This window comes from Symphalangus syndactylus, chromosome 6, assembly GCF_028878055.3.
Source record: "Symphalangus syndactylus isolate Jambi chromosome 6, NHGRI_mSymSyn1-v2.1_pri, whole genome shotgun sequence".
In the NCBI taxonomy this organism is placed as follows: Eukaryota; Metazoa; Chordata; class Mammalia; order Primates; family Hylobatidae; genus Symphalangus; species Symphalangus syndactylus.
The window spans coordinates 141,306,206-141,327,568 of NC_072428.2; the positions used below are offsets into that span (position 1 = coordinate 141,306,206).

Sequence of the window (21,363 nt, forward strand, 5' to 3'; positions counted from 1 at the left end):
ATCGTGTCTGTCCAATGAAGTCTCTGTAAGAAGCCCAAGAGGTGTGGGTTTGGGGGCTTCTGGATCCCTGGACACGTGTAGGCTGCTGGAAGACGGCGTGCCCGGGGAGGGCATGGAAACTCCCTGCCTGTTCTCCCTGTACATCCCATCATCTGTGTTCTTGGTTATATGCGTCATAATAAACCTGTAAAGGTACATTGCCCTGAGTCCTGTGTACCACTCTAGCAAATTAATGAACCTGAGGGGGGGTTGTGGGAACCCCAACTGAGAGCCCAGCCTGTCGGTCAGAAGCTCCGGATGCCTGGACTTGCAACTGGTGTGTGAAGTGGGATGGGGAGGGGGGTGCCTTGGGGACTGAGCCCTCAACCTGTGGGATCTGCCGCTATCTCCAGATAGACAGTGTCAGAAATGAGTTGGAAGACACCCTGGTGTTTCCTGTAGAACTGATTGCTTGCTTGGCGGTGGGGAGAACCCCCCAACACACACATTTGGTGACACAAACCTTCCGCGTTGATGATTGTCATAGTGTGAGAGCAGAGGAAAAAACAATTTGAGATTTTTCCCTTCAGGGTTCTATATGTGAATATTTCTGAATTATGGGAGTTGCTTATAGATGGTGTCAGAAGAAGCTTACCTGCCATTTTTTTCCTTCTAAAGATACATTAACAAATTGATCACATATCTTCTGACTGGTGGAGTCTCAGAGTGAAAGGAACACAGTAATTGTTTTGATTGGAGGTGTTTTCTGAAAACTCCCGTCTTCCCCTCCCGTTGGTGTGCACACAGATATTCTAGCCAGGAGCTAAATGTGGCGGGCCCACGCAGCGTTGTCCGTGTAATGACCCCTGACATTCACTGTTTCTGTATGCCCTACCTATGACCTCCTTCTCAACATTAATGCAGTCAAACCTGTGCTGAGCAAAAGGTCAAAACTTCAAGTAAAGCTCTGACATTGTCACTGATTCTGCCTTTTGCCTCAGGTGCCAATATTGCTCGGCTCAGCACTGTTACTGATCCTGTCTTTATGTAAAATTCTAATGTTTAGAAATATATTGCATTAAATATTCTTTATCTTGGTGACTTTTTGGCACCCCCTTAAATTTTGCACCTGAGGCCAGTGCCTCATTCACCTCCCCCTCGTCTTCCCGGAAGGATGAGAAGGCGAACTTGGCCAGGCCTGGAGCTGGGGCTGGGGCTGGGGCTGGGGCTGGAGCCGGGGCAGGGGCTGGGGCTGGGGCTGGATCTGGGGCTGGGGTCAGGGCTAGGGCTTGGGCCAAAGCACCTTAGCTTGCTTCAGCCAGAGGAGCTGCCTCTGACCAACTATGCAATGGGGGCAGGTCCCTTAGTTCCCCTTCTATAAGAGAAGTGGGATGGTTTTAGAATATTTCTGTGGCCTCTTTAAGGGAGCTTGTGTTTTTGTCCTGATTGTATTTGGTATGTCTTTGTTAATTGTATTGCTCTAGTAATTTATTTTTATTGAATTTTACAAAGTATCATTCCACAGTAAGTTGGAAATTAAAAACAGAAACAACTAAAAAACCACCCAAGGCCCTTCCTACAGATGGTTTGGGATAGCTTGTTGGAGAAAGGGGCATATTGAGTGTATCAGTCTGTTCGCATGCTGCTAATAAAGATATACCTTAGACTGGGTAATTTATAAAGGAAAGAGGTTTAATTGACTCACAGTTCCACATGGCTGGGGAGGCCTCACAATCATGGTGAAAAGCAAGGAGAAGCAAAGTCACGTCTTACATGACAGCAGGAAAGAGAGAATGTGCAGGGGAACTCCCATTTATAAAACCATCAGATCTCGTGAGACCTATTCACTATCACGAGAACAGCATGGGAAAGACCCACCCCCATGATTCCTCCTACAACACATGGGAATTATGGGAGCTACAATTCAAGATGAGATTTGGGTGGGGACACAGCCAAACCCTATCACTGAGGCTGCTTCCCATTGGGTGCATCCTTGGCCCAGGCTGGATTCTATTGCAATTGTGGCCAATAGAACATGCAGCTTCTATTATGTGACAGTACTAAGGGCTCTTACACATGTTAGCACACTGAATGTGGGAGCAGATATGATTGGCACATTTTATACCACACATGTGTTTGTGTCATTGCTGTCCCACTATATTAGTATCCTAGACCAACATCACCTGCAAATACTTGGAGTACCCATTTCTGAATGCTGTCAGTTTCCAGGGATCCTGGTTAACATATTGGCCTGCCAGGGTGAGCCACCTCTTCCCCAGCCAGGCAACATTTCATTCAGAGGTGATAATTTAAAATGCTGCACCCAGGTCCAGGGCCTACAACCCGCTGAGACGTGAAATACTCACAGTAGGAGAGTTAGTGTAAAGGAAATCCTTGATTAGAGCTTATGAAGGGGACACTGCCTATTTAATTTCACTTAACCTGGTTTTCCAAACTTACTTGTTCCCTTATGCCCACTCATGCTTTTTTTTTCTTTTTTAAATTTGGCTTGTTATTCCATATAAATAAAAATGACTTTGGAAACCATGAGTCATCTTTATATAGTATAGACAGTCTTAGAATTGGGGGTGTCCCCATGGTTTTGAAGTCCACGCTTACCCTGGGTGCTTAGAATGTTGCAGTTAGAAGGAAGCTCTGTGATCGGGAGATGGATATCTGTGTCTGATGAGTTCCCAACCTCAGTGACAGTGGATTCCACATTGCAAAGAAGAAAGGAACTTTGTGATCACTAATGACATGTCAGGCGCCATGTTAGGTACTTCATATTAACTATCTCACCCTAATTTCCACTAAAATCCCCAAAGAGAACGATCACATCCACTTTACAGATGAAGGGAACAGAAACCTATTTGCTGGAATCTGCACTGGCATTCATTTCATTTCTGCCCGTGAGTATTAATTGGCTGTGCCCTCTAGGAAAACATAAAAAATGTGGCCCCCTCTGCTTTTAAGAACTTTGCTGAAGACTCTTTAGGAAATGCCTTTGGGATAACCTTGGACCGTCTAAGAGAGACCAACTAAGAACATCTTAGCTGCCTTGGTCTATTTGCCTGTGACACAAATGGAGAGAACAATGGTTTGTACATGTAGGAAGACAACAGCTCAATTTTACAACTCTTAGAAAAACTAAACAGCAAGTTCTGGGCTCAGGACTCTGTAAATGCTTTGATAACTTATTGAATACCAAGCTAAGGGGGTGTTATCTAATCGTGAAAAACAGGGCAAAGAGTCACATTCCAGTTTTTATTTCCTTTAAGCGTGGGCAATGATTGTGTAACCTTGTGATGGCTTTTGCTCCCTGGCACAAATGGAGTCATTAGTATCAATCCACGCAGAGAAGTGGAGGCAGGGGCCCAGGACCAGCGGGAACACTGCTTTGGGACAACGCATCTCCTAACTGCCTGACTGCCCCTTTCTGGGTCCATTTTTATTTTCCCGGGCACCTGTGCCAGCCACCTCCTTGGTCAGTGCTCCAGGTAGCTCTTCATCCATGATGCCAGCCAACCATAAGGCAGTCCTCATCGTGAAATCCAAGAAGTACTTTGGATTAAGGTAAAGGTGAACCCTGTAGTGATGTTCTCCCAAACGACAGATTTGCTGTGCATATCTTCTCTCTAGAGAATAGCTTCGTGTCTTGGCCAGCTCTGTACCTAAGCACACACTCAGCAGTTCTACAGAATGACAGATTCACCAAACAGGGCATGTCTATCCGCAAGCACTGTGCAGTGAGGAGGTGTCTGTTTGCTAAATAATAGAATAGGGAATCCCCAGCAATGATGCCCCCTTCCTGACTAAGGGTAGCTGTCATGTAAACAGCATTAGTTGGGAATAAAGTCTTTGGTTCTGCCAACAGCTGCCTTTATAATTGTTTTGCAGCGTGTCCCGTGTGACTTTTATCCTAGTGATCCGGCATTACCTCCCATTGGGGTGGAAGGTTTGGTCTCCCTGGGCTGCAGAATTTGACTAAAGGTCTGTGTGTGTTGGTTCTTGACTTAGTTATGAGCTCTCAACATGCGATAAACATCCTGATTAACCTTGGGAAATCTGAATACTACTATTACCTGAATGTGGCTCTTGATTTGTTTCTGACCTCTCACCCATCTATGGGCACATGATTAAGTAATGCAAATTAATTGTAATAATTTCCCAAGCAAATAAAATTATTTTGGCAATGGTATTGGCCTCAAAGATCCTATATTGCAATGCAAATCTGACTGTTCACTTACATGAGAGGGTCTGTCTGAAGCTCTGGTTTGCCTGCACCACTGATACCATCCATTCCAGTGATATGCAGCTGATACCCAGACCTGGTCTCTAGAATGCCAGTCATGGCTTTTCAACAAGACTCCAGAAAAAATAGATTTGCATGCTATGCCTTTGGACTTGGCAGCATTTGCAGAGCAGAGCGCCAGCTCATGTTCCAGAGGACCAGGTGCACAGAGGCAGAGACCCACTGACCTCCAAGCCCTGCTAGAGAGGCACAGCATCATCCTGACTCTCTGCGGAAGCTGTGTTCCTCCCAGAAGCCCCTGACAAACCGTGAGTTAGACTCATGCATGACCTTTCCAGAATTTATCTCTGTCCCTGTTCACTAGCACTTTATGCCATAATCAATAAATGCACATTTGGTGCAAGCCAAAGCCCTCAAAGATGGTTAGTTCAAAAACTAGCTATGCAGGTGGTTCTCAAGGACATAGTGGTTTATGACAACACTCCCTGTGCCATGTCGGTCAAAAGGTAATTTTTAAAATGTTCCTAAATCTAACTCCTAAGAATTGCCTGAGATCTTGGGACAGTGAGAAACTTTCCAAGTAGAACTCTGTACCATGGGCTTGCATAAGTTTCTTTGAGATCATTGCAACACATGCTCCTGATAGCACCATTGTACGAAAGGTCTTGCCTTGTTTTTTTTTTCTAGCCCCACTCATTGTAGCTTTTTACCCCGTAGGTCAAAAAATAAAGCATAATTACAAAACAAAGTTCATTGTTCTTTGACCTGCATGAGAGAATATTTTCCTGACACTGTAGAGCTTGTGCACCCATGACCTGAAGGAGTTGTCAATATCTTACAGGGACGGATGCAGACATTTCTTTGGGTATCCGAAAGATATCTGTGAAGGAGTGGGTGGGGTTCATTGCCAAAGCACAGCATTTGCGAAAGGCCCCCGGTACTCACTGCAGTCAACACTGACGCCGGCAAATTTGTCTGTGATTCTTGTAGTTGGGACGCAAGGAGAGCAGCTGTTTCTCATGGAGCTTCAAGGAGAGTCCACCTCGGTAGGACCATTGGTTTCAACCCTATTCTTTATCTTTGCAGGTTTAAGAAGCTGGTGCAAATTGTTCACCACGATGTTCACCGACACATCTCTAGAACTGTGTCATGGTAACCATTTCCCCAAAGACTGACTTATGGGCCAGTATGGGGCTATGCTCATTCGCGTGGGGGTCTATTTTTGTGTGGCCCATTCCCTCTGCTCTTAGATTCATTCCCTGACCTGCCCGTCTATGGACTGCCAGGGCCTCTAGTCCCAGGATCTTTCACCAACCGGTGTCCAGCGAGCTTTGGCCAATAGGGGAGAGTGGGAGAGTGGGGTGGAGGGGTAGGAGGACAACAGAAGCCAGGGGGTTCTTCTGTTATTATTTTGCCTTGAGCAGCATCATGGGAAGCATTTCCTGACTCTGTGGCTGTCGCCCCACTAGCCTGACCCTCCCTCAGCGGGCCCAGCGTCTGCCGGGCAGCCTTGACTGTGGCCCTAGAGTCACGGAATACTTGAGCAGACCTCTGAAGGACATGGTGGGGTAAGCCATGTGGGTCACTGGGGAGAGGATTCCATAACAGAAGGGTGAGATCGGAGTGTTTGAAGTTGGTGAGAGAAAGAGTGGCAGGACTTAACATATGGACAGTAAGGGCCTTGGCTTTTATCTGAGTGAGATGAGATGGTGTTGGAGAACATCAACTAGAAGAATGACACGATCTGGTTCAGGTTTTTAAAGGATCTTAGCAGCCTGGCTGCTATGGAGAGAAAAGTCTGTGCAAGCGACAGGGAAAGAACAGGGGAGCACAGTGAGAAGGCCAGCATGTCATCAGGCAGGAGGTGACAGTGCTAGGCCAGGGTGGGAAAGGAGCAGTGGCAAGAAGGCGTTGTTATTTCTGGATAGGTTCTGAAGACAGAATCCCCAGAATTTGCTGATAGATTGGATGTGGGGTCTGAGAGAAGGAAAGGGCAGCATGGGAGCACCTGGAATGATCCCACTTACTGGGACGGGAGGGGCAGGGAGGGGCTGGGAAAATAGTTTGCTTTTGGATACAGTAAACTTCAGACATACATTGAACACCCAAGTGAAGAGTCCAGAGAGAGAGGGATCAGGGTGACAGGAGACACTTGTTTGGAAGTCGTCCACCAAGGGATGGAATTTAAAGCTGTGAGGTGGGAAGAGATGGTCTAGGATGAGGGTGTAGATAGCAAAGAGGTCGGGACTGTACCTTGCAGCCTCCAACAGCTGGAGGCTGGGGAGATAAGAAAGAGCCAACGAACAGACCAGGAAAGAGCAGCCAGGGAGTCATCAGGGAATCTGGAGAAAGTGGCCCACAGAGAGCAAGGGAGAGAAGAAGCAGTGAGTTAGAAGAGGAGGCAGAGTTGACAGTGACCTGGAGGCCACTGGTTAGCTTAAAGAAGCAGAGGAGCATGAGAGCAGTAGCCTGCTGCGACTGGCTCGGGACATCCAGAGGGAAGGATGTGGTGAATAGTGAGAACTATTTCTAGGAACTTTGCTGTATGGGGGAGCAGAGAAATGAGGTGGTGAGCAGGGAAAAATGTGGGTCAAGAGAGGGCTTTTCTTTTTTTTTTTTTTTAACATGGAGGATATGGCCAGGCACGATGGCTCATGCTTGCAATCCCAGCACTTTGGGAAGCCAAGGCTGGTGGATCACCTCAGGTCAGGAGTTCAAGACCAGCCTGGGCAATATGGCAAAACCCCATCTCCACAAAAAAATTCAAAAATTAGCCAGGTGTGGTGGCACACGCCTGTGGTCCCAGCTACTCAGGAGGCTGAGGTGGGAGGATCGCCTGAGCCCAGGAGGTTGAGGCTGCAGTGAGCCAAGATCACACTACTGCACTCCAGCCTGAGTGACAGTGAGACCCTGTCTAAAAAAAAAAAAAAAAGATGAGGGATATTACAGCATGTTCGTGTGCTAACAACCCTGTAACATTCAGGGGAGGGAGTCGTGTCGCTGGTGCGGGAAAGAGAGGGGAAAACCTCATAGACAAGAGAGATGAGCTGAACCAGTGGCGTGGCCAGCCGCCAATAGGTGGGAGGTGGGACAGCTCACCCAGGTGACTGGAAGGGACCCCGTCGAACACAGCCTGGGAGACACAGTCAGGGAGCTTGTGAGGCTCTTTCCTGCGCGCTTCTGTTTTCCCCATGAATAAGAGGCAGTGCCACCAGTGGATGGGAGGTTTGAAGGAAGGAAAAGGTGAGACGGACTCTGGAGGGGAGTGGGAGGGTGAGGTCCATGCAGACATTCTCCCCCCACAGGGGAGGCCTGCTGTTGATGATGTTCTCTGTCTTTTCTTCCAACTCAACAGTAAGTCTTGAAGATTGTGTATATCCGTTTATAGAGAGCTGCTTCATTCCTGAGAATGGCTGCCTAGTATTCCATGGTACAAGCATTGCATAATTTATTATCATTGTTTATGTATTACGTTGTATTTATGTGTGCAGTCCTCTACTGATGAAAATGTAGGCTGTTTCCAATGCTGCAATGCTGTGCATAAATCATTTCACACATTTTGGAGTGTGCCGAAGGACAAATGCTTAGACAGGGACTTGCTAGAACAAGGCGTGAAGACATGATTCAGTTTCATAGACCAGTGATTTGTTCTTCTTGGGACGTTCATCCATTTGCACTCTCACCCACAGTGTATGAACACGCCTGTCTCTCTACACCTTCATCGACACAAATCTATTTCTAACTTTTTAATATTCGCCCACCTCTTAGGTGAAGACAGTATCTGGCACTTTTACTGTGTATTTTTCTTGTGATAAATAAGAATGCACATCTTCTTCACATTCGCGTGTCTTTTTTGAGTTCCCTTTCTGTCTCTTGTCTATTTGTGATTTTTGCCTATTCTCCTATTGGGTAGTGGGTCATTTTGTTATCTACTTATAGGCACTCTTTATATATAAAGAAATTAGCTCCTCATCAGTCGGTGGCAAATATTTCTTCCCAGTTATTATTTGTCTTCTGACTTTGTTTATTATGCCTTTTTTCCATGCAGGATTTTTTCTTTTTATATGTTTTATTTCATTAATTTATTTGTTATGGCTATTTGGGGTTTTCTGTCATATTTAGAGAAGCCCTTCCTACTTCAAAATTATTTTTAAAATCTCTCCCATATTTACTTCTGCATTTGTACGGTTTCCTTTTTTTTTTTTTAACATAAAAAATCATGTTACATTTAAATCTTTTTTTTTTCCATATGGCATTTATTCTGGAAAAGATGCAAAGCAGTGGAGGAGGAGATAGATTTTCACAGTAATTTCTGTCCTATTTATTGATGCTGGGCAGGAGGCCTGGGCCCTGGTCCTGGACCGGCGACCATCCCATGTCAGACTTGGCAGACACGTGCCTCTCTGAGCCTCCACCGCCTTCGTCTGTGAAGTGAGACCGCCGGGCGGGGTGATTTCCAAGGTCCTTGCCATCAGACCGTTGAGGAGTCTGTTGAGGATGCTCTCTCCCTTTCTCTCTGGACTCTTGGAGAACTGAGTCGGATACCAGAGTTTGTGTGGTAAGTACAAGAAGTGGCTGCCTTGTCTTCCCGCACTCAGGCAATAAATATTTATTGATCGCATGCTGTGCGATGAGTCACCAGAAACCCATCTGCACTGATTGAGCCGCCACATGCCCATCCTACTGATGGCAGATCAATAGGGCCCTTCCTCTACAGGAGCTGGAAGTGATGATCCAGTGGACACGCAGACAGGAAAACACCAGCTGAACCCACTCCCACCACAGAGGGAGAAACACAGGCGCAGAGGATTTTCCATTTCATGGTGTGTTCATGGATGTCAGCTCGTTTCATTCTTACAGTAAGAATTATATCCCCACCCCTACCCCGCCACACACAAATACAAGGTTTGAAAAGGCTGAGTGACTTACACAGGGGCCATATTGGAGATTACCAGGCTAACAGCCATCAGCGGCAGGTCGGAGGCAGGGCGTTGTGGCTCTGCACGGGGCCCCACATGCTGATTTAATGGGCTCTGCCATGGCTAACGTTAAATGTCAACGTGGCCAGGCTGTGGCGCTCAGCTGTTTGGTCAAACGCCAGTCACATGTTTCCATGAAGGCCTTTTTCAGATGAGATGAACATCTAAATCAGTGGACTGAAAACAGATCACCCTCCATCCTCCATAGCAGGGTGGGTCACATCCAATCAGTTGGAGGCCACGGGAGAAAAGGCTCGGATGCCCCAGGGAAAAAGGAATTCTGCCTCCAGACGGCCTTCTGACTCAAAGCTACAACCTCAGCTAGCACCTGAATTTCCAGTCTGCTGGCCTGTCCTGCAGATTTCAGGCTTGGCAGCCCCCATAATCACAGGCTAATTCCTTAAAGTGAATCAATCTTATCAATCTCTCTCTCCTCTGTCTCTGTGTGTGTGTGTGTGTGTGTGTGTGTGTGTGTGCGGTGGGAGGGAGGGGAGTAAGTTTAAAGAATGGCTGCGATATACACATATATAAGTATATGTATGTACATTATACATACACACACATATATATACACACGCTATTGCTTCTGTTTTTCTGGAGAACCCTAATATACTTTTCCTCCCAGGAAAGTAATTACTAATGGTGGAATTTCAGCCTCTGCAGAAGAAGTAGGGGCCGGGGCTGCCGTTCCTTTTGGTTGCTTCCCTAATGACACCACCCAGGGACCTGCCTCTGCGTGCGCTAGCCTTGGGACTTTAAAGAGGTGCACAGGAAGGAGCCTGGGCTCCGGAGTCAGACCTGCCTGGCTGCTTGCTGCTGGCGTGACTGCAGGCAAGCCATGTCGCCACTGAGCAAAAAGGAGAGAAGGATGCCCAGGTGTTTGCAGGCAGCAGGGCTGGCAGAGGCTCCATTCACATTCATTCCCGTCTCTTCCTTGATGTCAGTGCAAATACCAGACACACAGCAGTAGCACCGTCAATGTGGTTTGCTTTCCAGAATCTTCTGGAAAATTGCAAGAAGTCCACAATTTCCTGGGCACATGCCCTGTTGCCCTGAAGCTAATACACCTGGCCCCCAGAGGCCACCCTCACCGCAGAGGAGAGTGTGTTTCCTAGAAGGCTGTTCCCGTGGGTCCAGGGCAGCCGGGGGCCTGGCACCTTGGAGTTAGGAGCAGCGTTTCTGAGTGGCCCTCAGTCCCTGCTTTAGGGGATCCAGGAGGCGCCTGGGCTCCTTCCCCAGGCTGTGGTTGGGGGATTTGGGGTAGGGCATGTGTGTGCATGTGTGCTTGTGTGTGCATTCACATGTGTGTGCATTTGTGTGCTTGTGTGTGCGTGTGCATGTGCAAACGTGTGTACATGTGTGCATGTGTTCGCATGTGCGCATGTGTACATGTGTGTGCATGTGTGAGCATGTGTGTGCATGTGCGCGTGTGTGTGTGCATGTGTGTAAATGTGTGAGCATGTGTGTGCACACATATGCGTGCATATCGTTTGAGATCCACTGCCCTGGCCCTTTCTCTGAACCTTCTTCTGGAAAGTATTTTGGGAACCAGAAAAAAAGCAGCCACACACTTTGCATCTGTCTTTCCTGCTAGAGAATTGCAGGTGCTGTGTTGAGCCACCCTGCTGTCACCTGACAGGAGTGTGGCTGTCAAGGATGTCGTGGAGAACGCCCTGCGCCACAGAGGCTCTGGGCAGCAGAGCAGGGCTGCCTCCCACCACACTGCGTGGGCGGAGTTCCTTCTCCCAGGGAGGGGAATGTAGAGAGGGGATGGCAGCCTACTTCCCCTTTCCATTTTATGCCGGTGATATTTGCTGTTATTTGGACTATTATTTACATGTTTGCAAACATCTTCATATCTTTGCTGAAGAGAGACTGCCATGTGAGGTGTAACAGTGGGGGTGCTGGTTGTTATAGGAATTGCTGATTTTATACGAGTCTTTCTCCAGGGACTTTTCGGTAACTGAATGACGGAATGAGCTCAATGCCCATAGATGTGATCTACCTCAGGGCCAGGCAGAAAGAAGGGACTTTTATTCGGTCAGAAGAGGGATCATGTGGGATTTGAGAAGAGCGATCCTTAGCAGAGCCGGGCCTTGCACAGGGGACTCTGGAGGGAGAGGGGACACGGGCTGTTTGGGTCAGGGCTCCAAGGAGAAGGGCACAAGACCACTGTGGAGAGTGCTGTTTCTACCTGGAACTCTTGGAGAGGACTCCACTTCGTTACAGCGGCCAGGGCTCCATGGTTGCTAGCCAACTTGGGGATTTGATAGTTTGAAACAAAAAAAAAGACATACACTAAGATCTCTAGAGAGAAATTCCTGTTCGGTCTTAAACCACGAATAGTTGTCTTTCTCTTGAACTCTTGGTCTGTTTGTATCTTGTGAGTCCTAGAGCTGACTGGAACATAGATCATCCAAGCTGTGGCCCACCCACAGCAAGTGCATGCTCCTGGCTTGACGTATACACACATCTGCTTTTGGGGGAAATTACCTCTCCCAGCACAATATTTAGGTCTGGTAGGGGATGCCAGTATTCTGCCTCCCTAGTCCCTGGCTCAGCCTATCATAATCACCCCCAGTCAGGAGACTTGGTCCTTGGTGGCCAATCAGAGCCTTCCTTGTGACTCTGGCGCTGACAGAGCCCTTTCCATTCTTATCTCGAGGTGGTAAGACTTCAGCCTGGCACTACCCCTGCTCCAGGGACGGCCAGACTGGGAGCCAGGGTACGGTACTCAGAGATGGGAGGAACAGCAAAGCCTGGGTTCCTGTTGTCCTTAAGACCAGTCCCTCCTCTGCTTCTCCCTGTCAGTCAAGAACATTCCCATATTTTCTTAAGATAGCGTGGGATTCCTGTCTCCTGCGATGCAAGAGTCCTAACGAATAAACTTGTCACTTTTAGTTAACTTAATCATGTTGTCATTTTTGTCCATTTGTAGGTTATTCTTTCTAGAACAAGTGGAGGAGGTAAAGAAGCGTGGCAGGGAGAAGAGAAGCAAAGAAGGAAAGACACGTTGTGTCAGCAGAGCTATAACTAACATGAGTACCTGTTACTGAGCTGCTACAGCCTCTCCTCTGCCCCACAGCCCCCACAGCCTTCACTGTGGTCAGGTAGCCCTGCACTCCTGACCGGCGATGCCCCGGGCAGCATCAGGGCGGGAGCAGCGTTGAACAGGGAACGACTTTGGTTTTACCACAAAGCCTCCATGCTGGGTGTCTGTGGGGATGGCAAACTTGGTGGTTCATAAAATCCCAAGTCTTTGGGTGGGTGGCCTTCTGACTCCAATTGGTGCTTGTGGGATGTCAGGGTCATTTCCAGGCTCAAGTAAAGCAGAGGCATTGGATCTTTTTGTTACTCTGGGGATTTAGATGAATAACTGGTGGAACTTGAGTGCATTAATCTTCCCCTATAGGAAAATAACTTTTCCCTTTATAGTTGAAGAGAGCCTGACTAAAGCTTACTAATGACTGGGATTAGCAATGTCCATTAGTAATTTTTCAAGTTACTTGAGCAAGAAAAAAATAGTGACTGCGGGCCGGGCGCGGTGGCTCACGCTTGTAATCCCAGCACTTTGGGAGGCCGAGGCGGGCGGATCACGAGGTCAGGAGATCGAGACCACGGTGAAACCCCGTCTCTACTAAAAAATACAAAAAATTAGCCGAGCGCGGTGGCGGGCGCCTGTAGTCCCAGCTACTCGGGAGGCTGAGGCAGGAGAATGGCGTGAACCCGGGAGGCGGAGCTTGCAGTGAGCCGAGATTGCGCCACTGCACTCCAGCCCGGGCGACAGAGCGAGACTCTGTCTCAAAAAAAAAAAAAAAAAAATAGTGACTGCGGAAGCCAAGACTCAGAACCATCAGCTGATATTGGTCACTTACTTTGACAAGCATAATTCAGATTCAATTTATTTATGGTTAAATTCCCACAGCACTGTAACCAGATAACTCTGGGACGAGGGGATGGGCTGAGGAGTGAGGAAAAAAACCTACTTTCCTTTTGGTGTACTCTTACCTGTTCCTCATTTTTTTGACCCTAGTATCTCTTTCCATTTTAAAATTCAGATTCACAAAATGGGTTGGGTGCGGTGGCTCACGACTGTAATCCCAGCACTTAGGGAGGATGAGGCGGGCAGATCACTTGAGGTCAGGAGTTCACGACCAGCCTGGCCAACATGGGGAAAGCCCATTTCTACTAAAAATACAACAATTAGCTGGGCGTGGTGGCAGGTGCCTGTGATCCCAGCTACGCGGGAGGGTGAGGCAGGAGAATCGCTTGAACCTGAGGGGCTGAAGTTTCAGTGAGCCGAGATGGCACCGCTATACTCCAGCCTGGGCGACAGAGCAAGACTCCATCTCAAAAACGAACAAACAATACAGATTAACAGAATGGTTGATCCTAGGACTACATGAGATTGCAAAGTATCCTGTCTTGTGTTCACTTCTACCCATTTTACTTTTACTGAGAGTGAGGGGGAGAAAGTCACAGAATACAACACAAGCATTATAATCTTCCACTGGGAAGATCCACATGGACTCAAATGATTTTCTCAATGCTCAAAATGTTTTAGAACTTCTTTAAAAAAAAAATGTAGCACCACTTTGTGAAATGAAAAATAGCAAAAATGTCCATTGCAATAAACTTGTGGTGGAATATTTGCAAAGAAGCTTAGCAAAATCACCAGTATAGAAGAGGCACATAAATGATCCCATTGAAATTCCTGCAGCAGGTCAAAGTGAACTCACTTTATTCCAGTCTCTGTCCACATCTCTCCGGTTGTGGATTTTACTCTAACTGACCCTTATCAAGGAAAAACCAGATCTGCTTCAGACTGAAATCCTAGCATCACAGGGATTGCTCAGTTCAGCTCTCTCTTAATACAAACAAACAGTTTGCCTCCCTGTTTTCTACTCTATCTGTACAGTCATGAGGCCATGCCAAGAAGGGATTAGATGTGCAAGAGATTTAACGGAAGAAATGCCTGTGAAGGGTAAAGGGAGAAAGAGCAGGAGTGGGTTCAGACCTCCGGGGAGCCTGACACCTGGGAAAGGCACAGGAAGGAAGATTGGGTAGGAAGGGCCTCCAGCCTGCAGCTCAGTTCTGAGCAAGTCTTGGCCAGACCGGGTGGGGGGTCACCAAGCACACTCTTCAGTTAGAGGATGCTGGGAAAGGGAGGAGTGGGCTGGCTCTGGGCTGCCACCCTGCCCTGTCCTTGCCTGGGGACAGCTGGGGAGAGTGTGAAGGACCCAAGGGAGGTTCTGGGCTGTCAGTCAAGGATGCCAGACCCCCGAGTGCCTGCATTGTGATTCTCCCCTGGGCTGGCCGTGACCCCCCGCTGCGTCACCCGCCACCTCCACCCCACCAATGCTGTGGCAGGTTCTCAGGGAGGAGACCCTGGTGGCCACTGCCATGGCTGTGGCGTCATCTCCGAGACCACCCAGAACCCTGCCTGCCCCACATCCTCCTCCAACCTCATTCCCCAATGCTCCTCAGCAGTACTTCCCCCAAAGGTCAGGCAGGCTGGCCTCTCCGGCCTCTGTATATGATGTTATGGGTTAAAATGTGTCCCCTGAACAAGCATGTTGAAGCTCTACCCCCAGGACCTGTGAATGTGACCTTATTTGGAATAAGATCATGTAAGAGGAGGTCACACTTGATGAGGGTGGACTCGAATCCAATAGTCCTTAGAAGAAGGGAAAACAGACACAGACAGAAACCCATGGGGAGAAGCTTGTGTGGCGACAGAAGTGGAGATTGGCGTGATGCTCTGCAAGCCGAGGGACGCCAGGGGCTGCCCGCAGCACGAATTGCTGGAGGAGGCGGGGAGAACCCTCCCATGGAGCCTTCGGAGGGAGCAGGCGCGACTCCCACCTTCACTGCAGGCTTTGGCCTCTAGAACTGTGAGAAAAGAAAGTTCTATTGTTTTAAGTCAAGTGGTTTGTAGTGCTTCGTTACCCAGGCCTTTCTTAGCTGCCCTCTGTGCCTTTGTCCCGGCCCCCTGCTGCCTGGTACACCCTCTCTTCTCTTCCACATCACCCCCGGCATCTGTCTCCCTCCGGGCCCCACCTGGAAGCCGCAACAAGGGCTCAAGCCCTCCCCGATCCCCCGCCCTCTCCAATCCTCCCTCCTCCCCGCTCCTCCCCCCTCCCAGTTCCTCTGCCCTCCTGGCTTCTCTGCCCTCATCGCTCCTCTGCCCTCCCTGCTCCTCCATCCTCCCTGCTCCTCCATCCTCCCTGCTCCTCTGCCTTCCCCACTCCTCTCTCCTGCCTGCTCCTCTGCCCCCCCTGCTCCTCTGCCCTCCCTGCTCCTCCATCCTCCCCGCTCCTTCACCCTCCCCGCTCCTCTGCCCTCCTTGCTCCTCCATCCTCCCCGCTCGTTTGCCCTCCCTGCTCCTGCGTCCTCCCCGCTCATTTGCCCTCCCCGCTCCTCTGCCCTCCCTGCTCCTCTGCCTTGCTGTGTGCCCGACACTTTCACGGGCCGTGCCACACCCTTCAGGTTACGCTTAATTATACACTGCCTTGCCCCATTTATTTTCCTCTCTCGCCTTACTCCGTAAGAGGCTTTTAGGCAACGACTCCTCCTTTTCTTTGCCGAGAGGTTTGTTTCTGTTATAACTTTTCAAGACTGACTCGATTGTTTATTTTTGGAGCCAACTAGTCTCAGACCTCAGACCTCAGCGCACACAACAGGCCTCAACATGTTTTGAGGGCCTGCCGGAGAAGGCCCAGGCCTCACGGGTGCAGGTCCTACAGAAACCCAGCTGTCTGAGAGCAGCCTCTGTCCATGTTCTGACACTGGTCAGACCACACCTGTGCAACACTCACCCCCGGGTCCTAAAGGACTTTTGGTCTTTCAGGACTGACTCCGTCATTTGACCAGTCATGGTGTCACACAGACTAAAGCAAAAGCTATGAATGGTGGGATTTGGGCAGAGCCCCAGAGTTAAACCCCCTCAAGCGTCAAACTCCAGAAAAAACAATTCCAGATCTTGCCACATGACAGTTATGTACAGAAAGGGGACATGAGGAGCCATTCCAAATGTGAATCAGAGGTAATTTACATTCAGCGTGTCAGCAGCCACATTTAGTCTCTGTAAGCTTAATTAAGGCAGACAGCTCATTTCAATCACAGCCAGTGCATTACCAGGCTCTCATGACACACCGTGTAAGCTGGCAGAACGGCTTTAGAGGGAGCTGTGGGATGGGATGAGCCTGCCCAGGCCCAGCTGTGCTCTCCCGGCGCCAGGTGTCTGTGTGCCCGGCCTCTGGGAGGGCTCCGGAGAGCTCCTTCTGACCTGTGACTTAAAAACTGAGGGTGCAGCATCACTATCCTTGCTACAGAATCCCAAAGGAGACTTGGGGGCCCTCTGCTGTCATCCCCACCCTCACCCCCCACCCCCCACTTTTCATTGAGGAAGATACTGAGTCCAGAGATGAGGAGTGACTCATTCAAGGTCACAGGGCCACAGAGAGCCACCCTGAGCCACTGCTCACAACATAGCTGGCTTCTGCTAGACAGACACCCTGCATGAAGCTTCTCCCCGAAGCCAGGCGGGTTCTGGGCTCCAGTCACCCACCAGCCCCAGCATGACTGTGCACCTGCCTCGGCTTCCTCAACCACACAATCAGCACCCAGGACACGCAGTCCTTTATTTTAAGCCTTGAAGGAGGAGGCCCACGAGGCAGCATCCTTATGATCACTGTCATATCTCACAAATCGGAGGAGGCCGCAGAAGGAAGGAACCAAGTTCCTTCATGAGGATGTCAGCCTGGCTTGGTCCTGCCTGCCGGGACGGGCATTTAGAGAGCCATAGCACAGGAGGAAAGTCTGGCTGGGGCACAAGGAGGTGAGGGAGGAGCAGTGAGGAGGCTCAGTCCCAGGTGTCTGGGTCCCATGTGATCCTCATGGTCACAGGAGCTACAGCAGATGTCACAACTCCACTTGTGGGGCCCCAGGGTGGCTTCTCCCTAGGTAGTTCCTTTGCTTCTTTATGCAGCAAAGGGGTCTTTGGGACTCCTCGGGAAGGGACAGCCCCCAACCTCAGGCACACCCACCACTGAGTTTGCTGGGGGAGCCCTGAAGGCGGGCCTCTGTGTCCCTCCTGTCTGTGGGTAATGGGGTGCTCGGTGCCCCTTTTCCAGGAGGCTGCTCATTACTAGCCCAGAGAAAGCCTGGTGTTTCAGGGGCTGTTCCCAGGGCCACTTGGAAGGAATGTCTTAGTGTGGTTGTGTTGCTATAAAGGAACACCTGAGGCTGAGTGACTTAGAGAGAAAAGAGGTTTATGTGGCTCATGGTTCCACAGGCTGTACCCAAAGCATGGAGCCAGCGTCTGCTTCTGGTGAGGCCTCAGGCTGCTTCCTCTTATGGAGAAAGGCGAAAGGAGGCCAGCGTGTGCAGACCTCACAGGGCGAGACTGGGAGTGAGGGGGGGAGGGGGGGCTGGAGAGGGAGCGAGAGAGCTGGGAGGTGGTGCGATCTCCTTTTCACAGTCAGTTCTCACGGGAGCTAAGAGTGAGCATGCACTCACTCCCTTGCAAAGGGCACTGAGCCACCCAGGAGGGATCCGTCCCCACCATCCAGACACCTCCCGCCAGACTCCACCTCCAACCCTGGGGATCACATTCCAACAGGAGATTTGGAGGGGACAAATATCCAAACGGTATCACGGCCTCCCTCCTGGATGAAGCTGTGCCCTAAACGGTACCTGAAACCTGCCATATTCCCAAACACAGAAAAAAAAACATGGTTGATCTAGATACTGCAAACACAGCGCACTGTCTTCAGTCAGATCAATGCACTCCCTCCACCTCAGCAAGTCCGATGTGCACGCATAGGGCATCTCTCCTGCCGCCTCCAGCCCAGTCGTCTAATCGTGTTTCTCACCCTTGTTTGAATGGCTCTATTATATCTGTGCCTTGTATTGTATGTGATCTCACATATTTTTCTTCTAAGTAGGACAGGTACAAATCATGCATTTTATTTATAACTCTGCAGTTAAGATCAGAATCTGACAGTTCAAAATGGCCAAGGATTATAGAGAAAAAACACTGCTGGTGAAACAGGCTGGTGTGTTCACCTTGCTTTCACCCTCTTCTAGGTTTTGATAGTCTCATCACTCACACAAAGACAAATGCTCATTATGCAGTTAATTATTCAGCCGGGAGGCATTTATCGACTATAATCTCCATGTGGTCAGCACTTAAGTGGCATGTTTTTTGGAGGATACAAAGAGAAAATACTGGTCCCAAATGCCCAGAGAGGGGAGAAGACGGCTCCTTTCCATCGAACATGAACACTCCAGCCCTAACTCATTAGTCCTTATAGCTGTAATCGCAGCACTTTGAGAGGCCAAAGCAGGCAGATCGCTTGAGCCCAGGAATTTGAGACCAGACTGGACAACATAGTGAGACCCTGTCTCTGAAAAAATAATTTAAAAAAATCTACCTCTGATCTTTAATGCATTTTTGGTGGTAGGTGTTGTCACTACTTCACAGATGAAGAAATGGAGACTCGGAGAGATCAAACAGCATGGTAGAGATCACACAGCCGTAAATGGCAGCACCGAGACCTCACTGCTCTGTGGACCCCAAAGCAGCTGCCCGGCAGGGGAGCCGCAGGGAAGCCAGGTGGACTCCTTCCACTTTAGACGACAGACCCCAAGCCTAAGTGGCCCCTACATTGCCCAAGACACAGTAGACTCCCCAGGACCTGCTCCCCCATGTGGCCATCTTTCTGCCTGAAAAAGGCGTCCTGATCCCGACCACAAGAGAGGGCTCCTGGGTCTTGTGCAGGAAATAATTCAAGGCGAGAATTTGGAGTGTGGTGAGAAGAGAGAATTTATTGAAAGCTGCTCAGTGTGCAGCCCCATCCGGGAGGACCCCTCCCGGACCCTTCTCAGCAGCCATAGTGCCCTACAATGCTTTCCTCTCCCACCCCCCACAACTCCATCCTGGCCCCATCCCCCTCCAGGTACTGCCCCCTTTCTCTGTTCCCTTTACGACAACACTCCTACAAAGTGCTGTCTAGCCTTACAGTCTCTAGGGGTTTTTTTCCTGAGTTTTTTTTTTTTTTTTGAAATGGAGTCTCACTCTGTCACCCAGGTAGGAGTGCAGTGGCGCGATCTCAGCTCACTGCAACCTCCACCTCCTGAGTTCAAGTGATTCTCCTGCCTCAGCCTCCAGAGTAGCTGGGATTACAGGTGTCCATGACCACCCCCGGCTAATTTTTTTTGTATTTTTAGGAGAGACAGGGTTTCACCACATTGGCCAGTCTGCCAGGCTGGCCTCGAACTCCTGGCATCAAGTGATATGCCTGCCTTGGCCTCTCTGGGTTTACAGGCGTGAGCCACCATGCCTGGCCTCCTGATTTTTCTCTAGCCCTCCTCCAATAGGACTTTCTTATCAATGCTCCATTGGAAGGCTCTGACCATCTTATCACTAAATCTGCTGGCTGGTCCTTGACCCTCATCCTACTCACCTCCCAGCAGCGCCAATGGGGTGGCCTCTCCCTTTTCCTTGAAGCCCTTTAAGCCCTCTGTTTCCTGATGCCGCACTGTGGTTTTCCTTCTCCATCACTGGCTTGCGTGCTTGTTCCTCCTCACTGATTAGTGACGGTGGCTCCAGGGTCCATCCTGGGACCTCTTGTCACTCGCTTGGTGCACTCATCCCATCTTGTGGCTTCATAGATCACCTCGTCAGTGATGACTCCCAAGAGGTCCATGGACTAGACCCCTCCATGAGCTCCAGACCCGTATCTCCAAACACCTCCTTGACCTCTCCCCTTGGGTGTCTCATAAACATCCCGGACTGGAACCCAGGTCTCCCATCACACCCCCACTGGTCTTACCCTCCACTTCCCCTCTTGCATGACCTTGCCAGCCTTTCGGAGGCTCAGGCCATGGCAGAGTTGCCCCGGTACATTCCTCATACCCACTTCATTCCTTCTTCATGCCCGCTTCCAATCCATCACCAAACAGGTGGTCCTACCATCAAAGCACAGCCAGAGGTCACTTGTCACCACCCCAACTGTGCCAGCCTGCTCCAAACTGGATCATCTGTCAGGTGGCAACAGGTTTCTACTTCCACCCCTGCCCCTACTGTGATCTATTCTCAAAGCAACAGAGTGATCTGTCAGAAACCGTCCAAGGGCTCTGCTTCTCGCTCACGTACAAGCCAGTGTCCCCGCAATGCCCCACAGGGCCTTAAGGATCTGCCCTCCTCTCCTCTCTGAGCTTGTCTCCCCCAGCTCATCCCCTCCTTCCCTCCACTCCAGAAGCTGTCACTCCAACATGCCAGGCTCCCTCCTACCTCGGGGACTTTGTGCTGGCTGGCCTCTCTGCCTGGAACGTCCTTATATCTAAACACTCAGATGACTCACCTTCTCCTTCCCTGCCGTTCTCCACTCACAGGTCTCTTCTCTGTGAATCCCTCCTGGTCCCCTCTTTAAAATGGAAATCCCAGTGCTTCGTGTGGCCGCACATACACTACAATTGGAACAATATGGAGAAGATGAGCCAGTCTCTATGCAAGGATGACACACAGATTCGTGGTGTTCAAAAAATAGACACATAAATAATGGAAACCCCCTTTCCTGACACTTCCTACCTCGCCTTTGCTTATTTTTCTCCTTGGCACGTGTCACCTTCTAACGCACTACCTACCTTACCTATATACCACGTCTACTGTCTGCTCCACACAAGGTTTTAAGCCCCATGAGGACAGAGACGTTTGTCTGTTTTGTCCAGGCTCCAGAACCCAGTACAGTTGCCTGGCACTTAGTAGGTGGTCAATCGATGTTGAGTGAGTGAATGAATGAATATGGCACAGGCCAAGAGCTGTGGGGCGTCGTGGAGGAAGCCGGAAGGCGTGCGTTCCCCGCTGAGAGTGCTTCACCAAGGAAGCTTGAGCTGAGCCTTGAAGGATGGGTAAGGTTCAGTGAAATCATAGTTAACGGTTGGGATAACTACTAGGGTGAGACTTGTGAAATCCTAGGCACTGCTTCTTCAGGGCTCCACTCTCGGGAAGAGGAAGGGGCAAGCCCTGGAGAAGCCAAGTGCAAGGTGGGGTCAGGAAGTTGGCAGGTGAAACAGGACTCTTGGTGCACTGGGGTTTGAAATGGAACTCCGGGGATGTCCGGGGAATACTGCAAATCATTAGGTCCC

The 21,363-nt window shown here is 49.7% G+C and overlaps 1 non-coding gene across 1 annotated transcript; it reads left to right on the forward strand.

The window, feature by feature from the left end:
• The first annotated feature begins 20,661 nt into the window (after nucleotides 1-20,661).
• LOC129485535 (U6 spliceosomal RNA) lies at nucleotides 20,662-20,767 on the forward strand. Its single transcript, XR_008658680.1, has one exon. It is a non-coding gene; the product is annotated as a U6 spliceosomal RNA (small nuclear RNA).
• The last annotated feature ends 596 nt before the right edge of the window (nucleotides 20,768-21,363 follow it).